This window comes from Erpetoichthys calabaricus, chromosome 5 (assembly GCF_900747795.2).
Source record: "Erpetoichthys calabaricus chromosome 5, fErpCal1.3, whole genome shotgun sequence".
Taxonomy (NCBI): domain Eukaryota; kingdom Metazoa; phylum Chordata; class Cladistia; order Polypteriformes; family Polypteridae; genus Erpetoichthys; species Erpetoichthys calabaricus.
In genome coordinates, this window is record NC_041398.2 from 69239167 (window position 1) to 69253448 (window position 14282).

The following is a 14282-nucleotide window of genomic DNA, read 5'->3' on the forward strand; positions in this document are numbered from 1 at the left end:
TTGTATTATTTATTTGTTTATATTTTAGAAGAGGCTTTGTCTTAAATCCTGGTGTCTGTTTTAACTCACTGCCACTGCAGAGTTACTAGGCCCCTACAATTCATTCACTTTGCTTTTCTGAAATCTTGCAACTCCTACATAAAAGTGGCAATGTCTGGCCAAATCCAAAAAAGCACAAAAAACATTTTGCCGGCTCAGCAGCCTGACTCTTGGATTTCTTTCTTTTTTTTTGTCAAGTCAGCTTTTAAGTAGAAGGCAAACTTTTTTCTTGCGCTGGCATTTTTTAGTTATATTTCTATTGTCTGCGTTGTTGCATCAAGATTGTCCTGCTGCTGCTTTCCTCAGCACAAATAAAAACTGCTTGACTGTTACTGACCTTGGACTGACTCCTCCAGATCTCAGTAGTTCAAAGATCACGATCCCCTCTGGGATTAGAAAAAAAAAACATGATACGGCTGAGTAAACGTTACCTCTCAAGCTCGCCTGCTTGTGTGCCAGCGGTGTGTGACTGCACTGCCGAAAGCTTCAATGAAGGAGCAGTAAACCAGGGGCAGAAAAGTAACAAAAAGCCGGGGTCCAATTTAATGGCACATTATTAGAACAGTGATTCTTAAATTTGGGGGCCACAGACCCCCAGAGGCCCACAGCACTTGTTCAGAGAGTCCATCAAAAATCTAGAACTTTTTCTCAATAATCGTCCCCACATGTTAAACAAGTCTTTGTCTGCCATACTAATGTGCTGCATTCAACTAACCTTATGTCCAACAGACATTACTATGAGTGTAAATTTGTTAAATATCCATGTCAATCAATTCAAAAATGTAAATGCACCACAAGTGACTTGATTTGTAGCTCTAGTGTCAGGAGCCAATAAGTTTCCATTTGACAGAACTCAAGAAAGCAGCAGTTATACGTTGACCAACCGGCTCACATTTCTAATTGTGGATGGATAATCTAGTAAAATCTCGATCTCTCTTACTGAGTTAGGCACCCACAATTAGTTTGAGAACCGCAGTTCTGACAATCTGCCATGGGCTTTGTTGAAAATCATACATGAAACATTGAGCGTTGAAACAGCCAGCCCGAATGGCGAGCGTCACATCTTGTGCGCATACCACCACATTTACCTGTGCTTACATCACATCTTTAAATTCTCTCCTGCTTGCCCATTTAGCCGACTGTACTTACTTGATGTCGAAGCTGGTTTCCAGAAAGGAAGAGGCACACAAGATCGTATCGAATCATGGAAATAGCTTGAGAGTTGCAGAAAGATGTATACTTGAGCTTTATCGACCACAGCAAAGTGTTTGTGGAGTTCCTGAAAGAACTGGGCATGGTTGAGCTAAATGAGATCATTATACATAAATCAAGAAGCAACTGTACAGAGACACTGGGTGGTTTGAAATCGGGAAAGGTGTTCGACACTTCTGTCTAATATGTATTGAAGCACTTATGAGAAATCAAAGTGAAAACTACCAGCAGAAACATTAACAACCTAAGACACGCAGACGACAAAACTCACAGAAATGGAGGAGGATATAAAACAGTTGATCCTCAAACGTAAAGATAAAAGTGGAAAAGTAAGAGTGAAACTCAACACCAAGAAAATGAAAATTATGACAACAGCTGCTATGATAAAAATTGACAATGAAGAAATCCTACTTAATCCAAAATTTCATTTTTCTGGGTTCCAAGATTGACCTCAGTGGAGAATCCAGCCCCGAAATTAAATGAGAATAACACTAGGCCACTGTGCCATGAGCAGCAAGATCTGGAAAAGCAAAAACATCATCCTTACAACCAAGTGCAGAATAGTCTGTGCTACTGTGTTCTCCATAATTCATTATAATAACTCATTACATGTATATAGTGCTTTTCTCAGTACTCAAAGCGCTATCCACACAGGGAGGAACCGGGAACTCAGACTCAGGCCGGGAATTCATAGCAACTTATGGATGGGAAATAAAGAAAGCGGACAGAAAAAAAACAAATGATTCATTTGAATTGTGATGCTGGAGAAAGTGGCTCCATGGATGGGGAGAGTTGCCAACAGAAAGATTTTGGACTCCAGTAAGCCAGGATCATTGCTGGAAGCTAAGAGCTAAGGTAGTAATGTTAAATATGGCGAGTGGAACAAGGAACAGAGATTAACACCATCAAGAAACCACAATGAATATGAAAGAACTGAAAGAAGCCATAAAAACTGAGAAGCTTAGTGGAAGCTGGTCCATAAAGTCTCAAGAAGATTGAATGGACAGTGTCACACACATGTGACTAGGAGGCAGCTGAAGGACTTGAAGAATAATGGTAACACATCTGCCCAGGGGGTGGCAGGGTACACTAACACTCTTTCTAAGTTGCCTGTAGACCTTTCCCGGGAAATCCCACCAGGAACCACTGCCTCGACTCGGGACACATCACTTCCGGCCCCGAGGATGACATTACTATCCCCCGACCTCCTATAAAACCTCACTCCCTTCCTCTGGAGAGCAGTTCTGTTTTGGACTCAGTCTTGTAAACTGCTTTGCACTTACAAACTCTTTACTTTTTGCAGCCAGAAACATATTACACAGGTGGCTGCCCCAAACCTTTCTATGTCTGAAGTCTCGTCTTGTTACAACATTCAAGTCAATTTAGTAAGATAAGATAGCACAGGCAAACTTTCCTTGTTCAAAATTTCATAAATTTGTGTATTTAAGTGCAAACAAGCCAACAAGTGATTTGGAAGAGCCGCACATAAAGAAGGCCAAAACTTACAAACTATGACAAAAGCTGCATTGAAATATATTTTATAGAAAGTCACAATGGAAGACTTAGGTGTCTCCTGTGCTTGCACATCACACACAAACACACCAAGCACACACTAGGGCCAATGTAGAATCACCAATGCACCTAACCTGCATGTCTTTGGACTGTGGGAGGAAACCGGAGCGCCCAGAGGAAACCCACGCAGACACGGGGAGAACATGCAAACTCCACGCAGGGAGGACCCGGGAAGCGAACCCGGGTCTCCTAACTGTGAGGCAGCAGCGCTACCATTGCGCCACCGTGCCGCCCGCCATGAAACCTATTGACCAAAAAAGTTAATTCAAAACAAAACAAGCAGGCCATGCAAATAAAACAAAGAATATTTCCAGTTTGTGAGAGATAACCACAAAAAAACAGAAGACGGTTGGAAATAGAGCGGTTATTTATATGTATACATGCATCTATTTAATTTCTTTTTTGACCAGGAGGATACCAGCATATATGGTGATTCATGTTTGTTGCCAGGTATAACTCAATAAAGTTTATTTAAATAAAAAAGTCTTCATAATTATTGTATTTTATTCAAGAACACTGTAATAGCCTAATATAAGGCACATTAAATTGAAAAAAGTAAACTCATGGGCCATTTATTCTCACTCCTTAAAAAATACAAAGTGAACTGAACGTGAACTAGTTCAAAATTGACATTGTGAACTATGAACGTGAATTTAATCTGCGTGAACTGAACTTTGAGCGAGTTCTTGTGAGTTGTGAACTTATACATCACTGGTGCCACAAAAGTTTTCATGGAAAAGTTGTCATATTCATTAACTGTTGAGCAACATGCTGTATGCTGATTAACACATGCAAGTATGAATTTCACTGTGCTCTATACACATGATAATAACAACACAAATTTATAAACCGATATAAAATATCAACTACACTATATGGTTAAGAAATTGTGGACACTTGACCACCCATCACACCTATTTGAGCATGTTGGACATCCCATTCAAAAACTGTGGCCATTAATACCGAGTTGGCGCCCCCTTTGTGTCTGTAGCAGCCTGCACTGTTCTTGGAAGGCTTTCCATAAGCGTTTGGAGTGTGTCTGTGGGAATCTGTGCTGATTCAACCAAAAGGACTCGCTTGCAGTTGGCATTCCAGTTCATCTCAAAGGTGTTCAATTAGGTTGCGGTTAGGGCTCTGGTTCAGGGTACCTGAGTTCCACAAACTTGTTGAACCAGATCTTTTTGGGCCTGGCTTTGTGCACCAGGGCAGAGTCCCAACGTCAAACTGTCTCCACAAAGTTGGAATTGCACAAGTTGTCTAAAATGTCTTTGTTTGGTGTAGCATGAACAGCACCCTTCATTAGAACCAAGGGCTGGAGTCCAAACTCTGAAAACCAGGCCCAGACCCTTATCCCCCCTCCACTAAACCCTTCAATAGACATTACGCAGATCAGAAGGTCACATGTTCTCTTGTTGTCCATCAAACTACAGATAGTGAAGTGTGATTCATCACTCCACACAACAGGTTTCCACTGCCTCAAAGTCCAGCAGCAGCCGATGTTTGGCATTGCACATTGTGAGTTCAGGCTTCTGTGCAGCTGCTCGGTCACGAAAACCCATTTCATGAAGCTCCCGATGCACATGCTGATGTTGCTTCCAAAGGCAGTTTGGAACTCTGCTGTGAGTGATGTGACAGAAGATAGGTGATTTTTATGTACTTCAACACTTTGAGATTGCATGGTCTACCACTTCATGGCTGAAATGTTATTGCTCCTAGACGCTGTCACTTCACAATAATAGCATTACAGTTGACCGGGTCAGACCTAGCAGAGCAGCAAATTCCATGTTCTGACTTATGGCAAAGGTGACAACCCATGACAGTGCCATGTTTAAAGTCACTGAGCTCTTCAGTATGACTCAGTTTCCTGCCAGTGTTTGTCAACGGAGAGAGCATGGCTATAAGCTTGATTTTACGTGCATGTTAACAATAAGTGTAACTGAAACACCAGTGCTAAACACTTTGGAGGGGAGTCCAAAGTGCAACTGAAACACTACATGAATGTGAACAGTTCACTTTACAACTTGACAAGTCAAATGATGCTGTTAATGCTGCCTACCTCTTGGTTTATCTGTGGTTAACAATTGGAGAACAGAGTTTTCTAAGGTTTCATTTAGTCAAAAAGTAAGAGGCAGATCAACAAATGAACGATTTCTTGTATGCTGAATGATTGCAGCAACAATGACTGGTAAGAACAGCAATGTAGCTGCAATAATTCAAGGGGGAAACCTGAAGATTACAGTCCCATATTGCTGCACAGATAAGCCCTTGTCTCCAAAAACCATTGAGGCAGATTTACATTTTTAGGCTTACAGCAGTTGATACAACTATCAACTATGTGAAATTTCAACTATTGCAATCAGGCGTTTTTGCGGAGTAGTGCTTAAGTGCTGAACGTGACAGCGTGCTGTTTCACACAGATGGCTATCCTGAGCATAGGTAGTCAACCAAGTTTTGAGCTTCTAAGCAGGCTCTACACATTTTTAAAAAGGACAAAACAAATCTGGAGGCACATCTTTAAGACCAACAGTGAGTCATTAAGTTTGCTTAGTTGAAGTGGCCTGAATCTATCTGTTCGGAGCAAATACGCTTCAGCACTTGAGGGGAATGACAAGGCTGGCTCCTATGATCACAGGGATGTTCCTTCCTTTTAACAGTTTGTGGACACAAATAGTCTGGAGTTCAATTCGGTGACCAACAAATTCACTACTTACCTTTCCGAATTGCATGACTATTTGAAGATGTGCTTTGGTGACATCAACACAGAAGAGTGGGCTTAGGTCTGTGACTCCTTTAATCCTACAATAATAAACATTTGCAGTCTTACTGGTAAAGCTGAAGAGTAACTGACAAAACCCTCCTGCAATCCAACAGTAAAAATCCAGTTTGTGGAGTAAGAGTTAATGAAGTTCTAGTCAGCAATTATGAAAGGGTACCCAGAGCTCACCATTAAAGCCCTAAAAATGTTGTTGCCCTTCCCCACAATGTAGCATCCCCTGCTATGGCAGCAGTCAAGAAGAAGTGCTGGGCCAGGTTGACAACTGAATTTGCCTTTCATCCACCAGACTGGCTGTCTCTGCATCCTTCCTACTAAAACGTGTGGTCCTAGTTTTCTATGTGTTTTATAAGAGTGAGTGATGTTTAATTGAAGATCCTGAGAGACAATGTACCCCCCCCCCCCCCCCCCCCCCCAAATTAGTTATGCTCACTTCAAGTAGAGGGGTCTGCAGAAAAAACATATTTCTGAAAGGGGTTTAGAAAGTTTGAAAAACACTGCGTTTTAGAGATTGGAGAATAATAACCTCAGGGCAACAATGATACAGCTTTCAGAGCTGTTAAGAGTTTGGAGGTAGAAGAGGTGGAATGATGGGCTTTTGACAGGATCACATGATTTCTGGTAGGCCAGCTACTTCCTTTCTGTGATGATTCTCTGTGTAACTACAAACACTCTCCTCTGGTGTCCCCTTAAAATCAGTCCCTGATGGTCACACGAAAATGGCCTTTTACAGCCTGTAGTTTTCCCTTCTGCAATAGTGCTCTGGATGGGAGGCATTTAATGAAGCTATTATAAGAAAATGAAAAACAAAAAGCTATGAGGTGCAGTATTGAGTACATTAAGTATATGAAAAGCCAGCTCAACCTGTAGATGTAGGTGACAGCCTAAGGACATAGAGGAGTGCAAAAACACAAGGCCGGATGCAATGCCAGGCCTTCCTATACACAAACAACTCAAGCTGCATGGGGCTGCATACTGGCCATTTTGCAATGACTTTGTTGTTATTTATTATTTAGCCCCTCTTGTTATAGGCTTATTAAATTTCCAAAGAATATGACAGGAAAGGAGCCCCCTTCTCAATCAACATGGTTACATAAAAAATGTCAATAGTAATTGTTCCCCATCTTATTGTACATGGCAGGACAGGCATGGCATCTACTGTATCCATCAGGAACAGGAAAAGACAAAAAAGACTGGCAACTTCTTAATATTGGAGAATGCTCTCAAAAATGAAGGTGCCAGAGCGGATCTTCAGAGCAACAGGTTCCCTAAAGAACAATCCACATGAAGGTTTCAGGAAGATCTTTGATTTGTTTAGATCAGTACGAGGCTCCATATTTAAGCATCCATAGATAAAAGCTAATAGTAGATAATAGTGACAGCTGTCCTGCTCCACTGACAGACTGAGGAGATCGTTCCTCCCACACTATGTGACTCTTCAATTCTACTCGGGTGGGTAAACGTTAACATTATAGAAAGTTACTGTCTGTTATACCTGCATTTTTATTACTCTTTAATTTAATATTGTTTTTTATCAGTATGCTGCTGCTGGAGTATGTGAATTTCCCCTTGGGATTAAAAAAGTATCTATCTATCTATCTATCTATCTATCTATCTATCTATCTATCTATCTATCTATCTATCTATCTATCTATCTATCTATCTATCTATCTATCTAGCTGATGTTTGCAATGCCAGGGGTTACTGATTTTAAATTATTTGCATACAATAATTTATTTGTATATAATAGTACAGTTATTAATTTCAGATCTTCTTGATCAATTCATATGATGTTAAATAGCCTACTGGACATTAAAGATTTCTTATTTTTCCACACATTTTAAAGCTTTTTAAGCCCAAAGAATCAGTTACATATGCAAAGAAATCTTCATAGAATGTGTCATAAATTAATAAACTTTCCACAACAAAAAAGAGTTGGGGAATGACCCCACGTATTGTACATCGGACAAAGCAAAGAAAATATGTGCAAAAAACGATCTTAATACATCAGAAAGCAATTGACAAATGGCAACAGAAAATTGGTGTTTATATACAGAACAAATACGGCTGGAGGAAATGATGTTGCAGGAGATGACATCATAACGGATAGATGGAAGTGACGTCATCATCTGGAGACCAGAACTGATGTTATTGCTGTGACGAAAGTGATGTCATCAACAGGCAACTGGAAAGTGACATCATCCTCGGGAGTCGGACGTGATGTCATAATCGGGGGACAGGAATTGACGTTTTCATCGAAGATTGACTGTGGAAGTGACTTTGGGCGGCCATCTTGGGAATCTGGAAGTTGGTATGGTGAGTACACTGGATCATTTGTCTTCTTTTGGCCTGATGAAGAAGAGAGTGAGGTGTTAGTACCATATTTCAACCCTTCATCTCACCATGTTTCACTCATCTCAGGGCTTGTTGACTGCCTCCTAAGTGCACGTGTGTGACAAATGAAATGGATCTTTATCAACCAATGGCTCTATGATGAGCCATATAACCCAGTAAAGTGCTATTATTATTAATTTCATTCTTTAATTATTTTTTATTTCATTATTTTTAAGAGTGTAGGTTCACAAGGTGATGTTTTGGCCTCCACCGGTTCAAAAACAACAAGCACTGCTGCGTGACGCCTTTATAAGATGCCACTGCTACCTCCCTGTGCATGTTGTATTGTTGCTCACCTTTGGCTGGTGGGCTCCTCCTCCCTTTAACTTATGCTTCATAGTATTTGATTGTTGATATTTAAATATTATTATACAAGGCTGAGTCAGGTGAAAAAATTATATTTTCTTATAATTTATTGCATCAAAGGTCTGAAACAACTGTATTGTTTTTCTCTGTAATCCCTGTGGCATTAGAGACAAGTCCTCCATCGTTTACAAAGTGCATAGATTCTTCAAAAAATCAGTTGGCTGCACACACAGCCCCTCATGCACCACTTGCTGCACTTCTTCATCTGACTTGAAAATCTTTACGCCTATTGCCTCTTTGGCAGTCACTGGGAGTCTGGCAAGTAAGGCGGATGTGGGAGACACTCCAAGCGTGGGTCCTCAATGGCTGCAACTGTTGCATGGGCAGTATGGAGCTGAGCACTGAAATGTTGCAACAAGTCACCTCTGCTCTGAAGTCCATGTCTTTTGGATCTGATTGTGGGTTGAAAATGGTTTCTGAGAGCCATCACTGCTCATAAAGCAGAAGATAGAACGTTGCTCCTCTTTGGTGTGTGTTTCCAGTGGGCCTACCGTCTTTATACAGCTACTGTGACATCCTGTAGCTCGTTTATACCGACTCCTAATGTCATTGCTAGCGACGCTGCCAGCTTACATGACAATGGCGCAGAGTTAAGAATTTCTATTGAATTTGAGTGTTTTTATTTGACTCGCCCTTCAATTCATTATGTTAGATTTTAACTACTCCTCAAGTTTTAAGTTAATTTGTCTTTGTACAAATGTTCCACTTAACAGTACTAAAATTTCACCTTTGTGATCATTTGATGTCAAACAACTACACATCACAGCTCATTCTGATAAGGGGGATGCAGAACAAGAGTGTGGAGACAGGGGGAGGGAGGGTGGTCTGGAGAGGACCAGCACGGGGCTGATGGTCATTGCAGCTTTTACCTGTGAGTTCACAGCCCACTCTGTCAGGTTCAAGGTGCGTTTTGTATGATTTTCAGTATGTAATATCCTATTTCACGGATTAGTTTATGAAAAATTACATTTAGTCATTGGCCTGATATATTTTGTATCTTGATTGCTGCCTTTAGTAACGTCACTGCCTTAGTGTTTGTCATGATTGGCACATTCTTGGTTTGAGCTTTAAATAAAAAAGAAAGGATTCTAGTGACAAAAGAAATAAAAACTAAGCTTGTTTTCTTATAATTTTAGTTAATCAACCGTGGATTGAATTTTGATTTGCATTGAGTAACAAGTAGTGTGCCTGTGTCTAACACTTAACCTGCTTTAGGTTCACAGTACAGTTTAACCACTGTCACTCAGATCAAATCTAAAGTCCCCTCAGACACAAGTGACAGTTCAGATGACAGCTGCTGCCATTCACAACACCACTGCACCACTGGCAGCATTTCTTGATAGATCATAGGGTGAGATGGTGAGCATCCACACAAAACACTCTACTCCCCAGTTCCATTAACCCCCACCAGCTTTGACCACCATTCCATTTTTCTGATAGCAGCCTCTCAAAATGATATACTGAGAAGAAAATAAAGCTGACATGATGTTATAGGTGGGAGGCACCGTGGTTTGCACTGCAACCACATAGATCCAGCTGTTGTGGCAAAAATGGGTGAGGCCTTCAAAAAGACCCACAAAAAATAGGCCAGAAAACTTACTGGCCAGCCCCAGAAAAGGCCTAAGTCTAGGCGACTGGGAAGCTACAGGCCAGACTAGGCCCCAGAATGGAAAATAGAATTTTCAAACATCAGAAGAGAGTCTCAAATTCCTCAAAAGAGGGAGAAACTCTCTTGTCTCTAAAGAGACAATCTTGCCAAAATCTATATAAACCAGGATATTTATTCACAAAAAAAATGAAAAAGCACATAAGAGCAAAAAGTACGGGCGATTCTAAGGCAAGTAAATCCCAAAAACACAATGCAAAGTAAGAGTCCATTAAACAGATCTAAAAGTCAGAAAAATAGAAAATCCAAGAAATGCAATATTCACAATAAAGAACTCACTCAAATGAACCGCGGGGACTTGTTGGTGCAGCCTGAAGATAAAGGATAGAGGCGGAGCTCTAGCAATGAGGTCAGCCCGGAACGCCTCTTGGGGATCCACCCCCAAAGCACAAGGAACATGACCAAACAAAAATACATGCATAGAAACTAATCACAAGATAAAATAATATTTATATACAGTATAATACATAGCAAGATAAATAAAAAAAAAAAAATGCAATAGAACTGAACAGCAACAATAGCATTTATTTACTTCCCGTGTCCTCCCTGCGTGGAGTTTGCATGTTCTCCCCGTGTCTGCGTGGGTTTCCTCCGGGCGCTCCGGTTTCCTCCCACAGTCCAAAGACATGCAGGTTAGGTGCATTGGCGATTCTAAATTGTCCCTAGTGTGTGGGTGTGTGTGTGTGCCCTGCGGTGGGCTGGCGCCCTGCCCGGGACTTATTCCTGCCTTGCACTCTGTGTTGGCTGGGATTGGCTCCAGCAGACCCCCGTGACCCTGTAGTTAGGATATAGTGGGTTGGATATTGGATGGATGGATTTTCCTGCACAGGAAGTAGCCCAAAGTCTTTTACAAGATATCAAAGAAATAGATCCAAGAAATTAAAATTAAATAGGAATATAATTAATGAATAAATAACATAAATAGTAAACATTTACATAAGATAAACATATACAGAAGTAGTGTATCGAATTGGTTTTTAAGTCTCTAAAGATGGGTTTGATGATAGGGAGGACAGAAAAAATTTTCAAAAACATCAGTTAAGTGGGAGATGAAAAAACAAAATCTGCAGGGGATCTAAGGCCAAAAGACCACCCATCGCCTACTGGACACTGTACCTAACAATGAATAAGTGGTCTAAGTAACCTTAATTTTTTATAGGTTTTGTCATAGAGGTTTTGTGGCAGGTTGGAGTATCTGCTTTTATTCAAACATCCCAGTTAGCAGCATAAGACTTTGATCACATAAAATGCTGCCACAGAAGAACTGAGAAAGAAAACAGAGAAAAACAGAGTTCAATAATGATTTCAAATTCATTGAAGAATATAATCTTAATACATAATTCGCTTGCCTCCTCACTCACTCACTCACTCACTCACTCACTCACTCACTCACTCACTCACTCACTCACTCACTCACTCACTCACTCACTCACTCACTCACTCACTCACTCACTCACGTCCGTCCAAAGATGAATGCGCAGTCACCTTCTGCGCACTCACTGATGTCAGTCCGAAGCTGAATGCGCAGTTGCCTTCTGCGCCGCTGGCCGAAAAACCTTACGAGACTGAAATCCAACCCCAACATCGCGGCAGGCGGCGGATTTAGCCTACGCATTATACAACTGTCTTCAACAGGTACATTCATGACTTAAACATTTCAAAGTTCGTCTCACTTCCAACTTATACAAATGCCTCTAAAGAGAAAATTTTCTTCATCGTGGCAGGCGGTGGATTTAGCCTACGCATTTCGGGATTATTATTCTGAAATCCCAAATCCTTCCGCCCAGTCGTAGGATATTAGCCCCGATCACAGCCAACCCTCACACTCAAAATAATACTTAAGAACATATTATTATTAAGTACTTTCAGCGGGTGAGTGATGTGAAGATGCAAGTTAAAGATGGGCCACATCAAGGGAAATTACTACCAAACAGTGAGAGTGTCTTCACAAAAAATGTAGTCTACAGAGAGATTTTACAACTTTAGTTGCATACTGACAGGCCTCCAGTATACAAACAAAAGACGTTGTCATAGATAGCATGTCTTTTTTAAGTGTACAGTATTTTTTGCCGTGATAAAGTCATACATATCCCAAACCTCTTAGTTAATTATCATTACTTACATCACTTTCTTATTTATTTCTTACTTAACATTTGTTCTTCATACACTACTGACACAAACTCGTGCCCATATCATCTTACGTTGTCGAAACTGGCTTTTTGTCTAGTTCTATATAAATACGAAAAAGTATAAAAAGTGGGTTTTTAAGAGTTTTTTTTTTTAAAGAATCCACAGTATTAGCCTGGCATATCTCTATTGGTAACGTATTTTTGGCTGCCTCATCACCTCTTTTATGTTTGGCTCTTGGAATAATAAGCAGACCACTATTAGAAGGTTTAAGGTTACGACTGGGGATGTAGTGGGATACACTCAAAAAATATACCAACAGCAAGATTATTTAAGGCTTTCTACACCATTAGTAGTATTATAAAGTTAATTCTAAATGAAATGGGGGACCAATGTAATGATGCTAAAACTGGTGAGATGGGCTCTGATTTCCTTTTTCCTGGCTTGCATTGCTGCTGCATTCTGGACTAACTGCAAAAAATTGATGGCTTCATTAGGTAGTCCTGTTAGAGTGTATTACAATAATGTAGCTGACAAAAAACAAATGTGTGAATTAATTTATCACCATCTTGCAATGTTATAAGAGGTCTAATTTTTGTAATGTTCCTAGTAATCCGGTTAATGTCTGATTTAAAGTTTAGGACAGAGTCCATGATTATATCTAAATTATTTATTTCCACCTTGTCTTTTAATACTAAGGGATCAGGTTTATTTCTAATTTCTTATTTACAGTATTTCCATTTTACCAACAACAAAGAATTCAGTTATTTCCTAATTTGGCATGAGGAAGTTACTCTTCATCCATTCAGAAATACAAGGGAGTGTCACAAAAAGACTCCAGACAGTCAAAAAGGTTTGGGGCAGCCTGATCCTGGCTGCAAAAGGTTGAAATGATTGAGTAGTTTACAAGACTGATTCAAAACAGAACTGCATATGTGAAGGTAAGATTTTAAAGGCTGGTGAAGGAAACGATGTCATCTATGCCGAAACCAGAAGTGATGTCTTCGGGACCAGAAGTGACGTCATCAGAGGCCCCAGATGCAGAATTGATGTCATCAGAGGCGCTGGAAAACAGAAGTGATGTCATCAGAGGCAATGGAGACTGGTGGGATTTCCCAGGAATGGTCTGCAAGGAACTGAGAGAGACAGTCAGCACACTCCGCCACCCCCTGGTCTGATGTAGTATTACGATTACTCAAGCCCTTTAGCTGCCTCCTAATTGCACGTGTGTGACAACAGATATTGGTCCAGAGCGTCGGGGTTATTTGGTGCTATAGATAAGTAAAGCTTAGCTGTGGTAGTTCACCTTGTGTTTCGATATTATCGCATAATATAATGGATCCTTGAACTACAATCACAGCAATTCTTAATGAATGTTATACCTTTTAAATAAGATTGAAACTAATTTAAGACTCTGCCTGAGAAACACACATATTGATTAAGAAAGCTGCGGTCTGTGGTGTCAAATGCTGCATTTAAGTCTAAGAGGACAAGAATAGATATGTAGCCTCTGTTCACATTAACCCACAAGTCATTTACTACCTGAACCAGTGCTGTTTCTGCCCCATAATTTGTTGTAAAACCCGACTTAAACTTATCAAAGAATGTTTGTTCAACTAATCATTTAACTGCTGAAAACCCACTTTTTTCTAAAACTTTACTTTAAAGGGTCAGGTTAGGAACAGGTTTAAAGCTATCAAGTACATTATTTTCCTTGAGCAGTCTTTAGACAATCACGGAAGGCCCTCATATCTAATGACGAGTTTACTATGTCAACTACATTGTCAATAAGCAAATCTCAGACTTCTTTGAAAAAGCCTGGTGGGACTGGGCCAAAGGCACAAGTGGAGGGTTTCATTTGAGACGTTATTCTACAGAGTTCAGGTAGACCTATTTGAGTGAAAGGAGTTTTCCAGTCACTAAAAGAGTGTGATGGGGTTCAAAGAGAATGCTGAGGCTCAATGACCAAAAAGAGACATGAAAAGGAAATTGAAACATAAGCCAGGAAGGATCCCTGCCTTAATCATGGCACAAACATTTTGGGTTTGAGCTCTGTTGTCCAATTGATCTTTATGTGGTTTGTATGGTCTTCCCATGTCTGTGTGAGCTTTCCTCTCTTATCCGGTAGGAGAC